Genomic DNA, 5,603 nt, shown 5'->3' with positions numbered 1-5,603 from the left:
TAAAGATCAGCAACCCAGAAGTTAGTTCCTTGAAAATAACAGCAAAATTGACAAACTTTTGGCTAGATTGACTGTTAAAACAGAGAAGAGAGAGAACACTCAAAGTACTAAAATCAGAAGTGAAAGTAGGGACATTACTAATTTTATGGAAATAAAAAGGATTATAAGAGAATGCTATAAATAGTTGTAGGCTAAGCAATCTGATAATAATGAAATGGACAAACTCTTAGAAATACATTCCTAGAAATATATAAACTACAAAAACAACCCAGGAAGAAATAGAAAAATATGAACAGACCTATAAACAAGAAAGGAAGTTAAATCAGTAAGCAAAAGCCTCCTAAGAAAAGCCCAGGTCCAGGTAGCTTCATGGTGAATTTTTCCAAACATTTAAACAGTTAACACCAATACTCCTCAAACTCTTCCCAAAATTTGAATTAGAAGGATCACTTCCAAACTCATTCTATAGGTGAATATTACCTATCTACTAAAAGCCAAAAAATAAAACAAAAAAACAAAAAACACCACCATAAGAAAAAAACTATAGGCCAGAATCCTTTGTGAATATAGATGCAAAGATTCTGAACATAATCCTAGCAATAATAATATTCTAGTAAATTCAGCAGCCTAGTAAAAGAATTATACACTATGATCAAATGGAATTTATCCCAGTCCTGTGAGGTTGATTGAACCTATAAAAATCAATGTAATGTGCTACATTCATACAATGAAGAGAAAAACTATATGATCATATCAATTTATACATACAGAAATGTGTCAGAATAAAAATTATGAATCTTTTAGAATAAAATATAAGTGTAAATCTTTGTGACCTTTGATTAATGGTTTCTTAGATCTGATACCAAAAACATAAGCAACAAAAGATAAAATAGATACATTAGGAATTTTTTAAATTAAATTTTTTGTTTACAAGAGACAACCTACAAAATGGGAGAAAATATCTGCAAATAACATATCTCATAAGGGACTTATCTTAGTCCTTCTAGGCTAATATAAGAATTACTGTAGGGGTGGCTGGGTGGCTCAGTCAGTTAAGCATCTGACTTTGGCTCAGGTCATGATCTCATGCTTTGTGGGTTCGAGCCCCGCATCGGGCTCTGTGCGGCTAGCTAGCTCAGAGCCTAGAGCCTGCTTCAGATTCTGTATCTTCCTCTCTCTCTCTGACCCTTCCCTGCTCACGCTGTCTCTCTTTCTGTCAGATATAAATAAAAACGTAAAAAAAAAAAAAAGAATTACTGTAGCAGGGGTGCCTGGGTGGCTCATTGGTTAAGCATCCAAGTCCTAATCTCAGCTCACATCTTGATCTCAGAGTTGTGAGCCTAAGCCCCATGTTGGACTCCACTCTGGGTATAGAGTCTACTTAAAATCAAAATATAAAAATAAATAATTACCATAGCTGGGTGGCTTATAAACAACAGAAATTTATTGTAGTTCTGGAGGCTGGGAGGTTCAATATCAAGGTGTCTACAGATGCATGTCTAGTAGGGCCTGCTTTCTGATTATAGTTAGAGGCAAGGGGTCACTCTGGGGCCTCTATAATAAGGGCACTAATTTCATTCATGAAAGCTTGCCCTCATGACCTAATCATTTCTCAAAGCATCCCCGTTCCCTCCCTCCCCCCCCAATCACATTGGGCTTTAGGATTTGAAGTGTGAATTTGGGTTGGCTGGGATGAGGGGAGGCAATACAAACTTCAAACCATAGCAGAAATTGTGTTCAGGATATATAAAGAATGAATACATGAAGCTCAACAATATGATAACCCAATCATTATAGTGAATATTTGTGTTCTCCCCAAATTCATCTGTTGAAATCCTAACCTCCAATGTGATGCTCCATGTGCAGCATTTGTGAGATATTTAGATCACAAAGGTGGATCCCTCATGAATGTGATAGTGCTTTTATAAAAAGAAGCATGGAGGTGCGCCTAGGTGGCGCAGTCGGTTAAGCGTCTGACTTTGGCTCAGATCATGATCTCACTGTTTGTGGGTTCGAGCCCCACATCAGGCTCTGTGCTGACAGCTCAGAGCCTGGAGCCTGTTTCCGATTCTGTGTCTCCCTCTTTGATCCTCCCCTGCTCACGCTGTCCCTCTGTCTCTCTGAGAAATAAATAAAACATTTTAAAAAATTACTATTAAAAAAACAAATAAAAAGAAGCACGGAGATGATTTCTTTCTTGACCATATGGATACAACAAGAAGATGGTCATCTGCAAACCAGGGCCTTGGTCTTGGACTTCTAGCCTCCATAACTGCAAATATTTAAGTCACCCAATCTATGGTATTATAGCAATCTGAACCGACTGAGACATCAATTTAAAAATTGGAGAAAAGGGTGCCCGGACGTGTCCAGGTTGGCAGCCCGGTGGCTCCTAGCTGGCCTGGATGCGCGCTGAATGGTGGAGAGGGCACAGGGAGGGCGCCCGGAAGACGCGGGGCAAGGCATGGCTCACGGGGCCTGCGCCCAGGATGCTGGGAGCCACGAGGGGGCCTCTGAAGGTGCCCTCCACACGCCTCCCCCGTGACCAAACTACAGCAAGATGTGGAAGATGCAAAATCTGCCAAAATGCTCGCTGGAGAGAGGAAGCAAAGTTGGCTCAGCCCACTCAGAGGCTGAGAATGGTTTGGAGGAGAAAAAGATCTGCAAGTCGCCAACAGCCCAGCCCCCTATATCCCATCCTGCGAGGCCGAGACCGCAGACCAGAAGAGAATCATTTCCTTGCCGTCAAAATCCAGTTTTGATGGTGCCTCTGTAGCAAGTGATAAGAACGACTGTAAAACAGAAAGCAAAAATGAATCTAAGATGGACAGGAAAAAGTCTTCATCTTCCAGCCAGTATAATGCCAACATGCACTTCCACAAGCTGTTTCTTAATGTCCCAACTGAGGAACCATTGAGGCAGAGTTTTACCTGTGCTCTACAGAAAGAGATATTATACCAAGGGAAGCTTTTCGTATCAGAAAACTGGATTTGTTTTCATTCCAAGGTCTTCAGAAAAGACACTAAGATCTCAAAAAACNAGACACTAAGTTCTCTATTCCAGCTTTCTCTGTCACCCTAATAAAACCAAAACTGCCCTTCCGGTGCCAGATGCCCTGATTATAGCAACAGTCACAGACGGTACATATTTGTCTCCTTACTCTCAAGAGATTGCACTTATAAACTACTAAAATCTGTATGTGGACACTTAAAAAACACAAGTGTTGGAACAGTCCCAACCTGTCTTCTCTTGAAAAGTTTCCGGGCAGACTGCCCTTCATCTCTGCCTCTGGATTTCAATGAAGTATTCTCAGATCTGGGTGGAGTAGTTCGACAAAGAAGGCAAGACATGGAAGGATACAGCAGTTCTGGTTCCCAGACTCCTGAATCTGAGAACTCTCAAGATTTCCACGTGACAGAATCCCAGACAGTTCTGAATGTCTCCAGGGGAGAAACTAAACCAACTCAGGGAGATGCCCATGTGAATAGAGTGCCTGAAGGAAAAGTCAAGAGTCTCCCTGTACATGGTCAGTCAGAAACCATTGGAATCTTAAAGTAAAGCCTCAGACATGTTCGACTCTCCACCATATTCTTATATTTTATGCAATTGTGGTCTGTGCACTAATCATTTTGACCTTCTACATGAGATACATAATTAATACTCTGGAGGGGAGGCTGGGGTCACTAACCTCCACTAATGAACAGACAGCACCGTCTGGCCTGGGGTCACAAGTACAATTAAATGTGGAGGTCCTTTGCAAGAGCTTAGAGCTAACATAATGAAATTAGAAAAGATACAAAACAACCTACAGAAGCTGCTTGAGAATGGTGACTGACGGACCACGTTGTATGGACCAACATGATACCTCGAGCTTCTGTTTGAAGAAGGTGCTCCCTTAGTCAGTGTGGTGGAGCAGCCCCTGATGGCCAGAAGAGCGAGCTGACGGGCGTCCCCCACCGTGTTTGCACTTGGAGGTCTCCAGCTCAGGAAAGGGAGGAAGGGAAATAATTTTGGTTCCTGTGCAATAAACATGGACCCTGCCTCTCTGAGGAAGTTTTCAGTGCTGCTGCCTGAAGAAAACAGACCCATCTCTGGAGGTCTCAGGAAGGGCCTTGGTGGACAGTCTCTCAGATGATTGTGGTTCTGCAGTTAACCTGACTGTCAGGCAACACACTCTGCTCCATGCCTTTTCAGTCCCTACCCTCTTTTCTCTCCTGTACACTCCTCTGAACCAGCCTTCAAACTAAGGGATAGATCATGTGCCAGCAAACTTGATGCGAGCCTTTCAAGTATTAGCCAGGAGTCTCCAAAAAATCAAGAAGTAGCTCAAATGGACAGACTTGCCTCAAACGACACCAACATATTTCTCCTTTCCTCCATCCTCTGTTCTGTTTTGCTTTAAATCACCCGTGTTTCTTCTCAGTTGAGTACCAGCAAGAATATCAGAGTGGATTAAAATATGCCACGTGTGTTGTGTTTTGCTCAATAATTGGACTGATCGGCACCCACCCCAGATCAAGAATCTGTGACACACGTGACTCAAGTACTAAATTAAGTTTCTCCGCAACCAAAACTAATCTTTAAACCAAAAAGTACCATAGTGATTGGATACTGGATGAAAAACACTGAATTCATAAATGTATAGGTGAACTATGTTAGTTTTGAAACAGGATGCCCATATTGAACCCTGAAGCCCATTTCAGCATGACTAAAATAAAGAAGTAACTGGTGGTTTGCTAAAAAATAAAAATAAATAAAAAATAAAAATTGGAAAAAAGATTTGAACAGGCATTTCTCCAAATATACAAATGGCCAATAAACACATGATTTGTTTGTTTGTTTGTTTGTTTTAGAGGGAGGAGTAGTGGGGGGCGGGGGGAGAGGGAGAGAATCTTAAGCCATGTCCATGCTCATTGCTGAGTCTGAAGTAGGGCTGGGTCCCATGACACTGGGATCATACCTGAGCCAAAATCAAGAGTCAGATGCTCAACCAACCTAGCCACCCAGGCATCCCCCCTTTTTTTGCCAATAAAGAAAAAGGATGAAAGGATCACATGAAAGGATGGTCACCATCATTAGTCATTAAGGAAATGCAAATCAAAACCATAAGTAGTAGTACTTCACACCCACTGGGATGGATATACTCTGAATGATGTACAATAACAAGTGTTGGTGAAGATATGGGGAAGTTGGAACCATCATAGCCTGGTGTTGAGAATGATGAGGTCACTTTGGAAAACACTTGGCAGTTCCTCAAATAATTAGACATGGAATTACCATATGACTTAGCAAGTCTACTCTATGATACATATACAAAAGAAATGAAAACATATGTCCCTGCAGAGCTTCATACACAAATGTTCATAGCAGAAATATTCATATTGAAAATGTGGAATTAATTCAAATGTCCATCTATTGATGAATGGATAGATAAAATGTGTCATAGCCATACAATGGAATATTTTTTGGCAATAAAAAGGCATGAAGCTTTTACCATATGACTCAGCAATCATGCTTAGTGTTTACCCAAAGGAATTAAAAACTTATGTACACACAAAAGCCAGCTTACAATGTTTATAGGAGCTTTATTCATTAATGCCAAG

The 5,603-nt window shown here is 41.1% G+C and overlaps 1 pseudogene; it reads left to right on the top strand.

The window, feature by feature from the left end:
• Positions 1-2,091: 2,091 nt before the first annotated feature.
• On the top strand, positions 2,092-4,772 carry LOC144239635 (GRAM domain-containing protein 2B pseudogene; annotated as a pseudogene).
• The last annotated feature ends 831 nt before the right edge of the window (positions 4,773-5,603 follow it).

This window comes from Crocuta crocuta, unplaced genomic scaffold (genome assembly GCF_008692635.1).
Source record: "Crocuta crocuta isolate KB4526 unplaced genomic scaffold, BGI_CrCroc_1.0 scaffold267, whole genome shotgun sequence".
NCBI lineage: Eukaryota > Metazoa > Chordata > Mammalia > Carnivora > Hyaenidae > Crocuta > Crocuta crocuta.
Note: the sequence above shows the minus strand (reverse complement) of the source record. Positions and strands in the feature narration are given on the sequence as shown.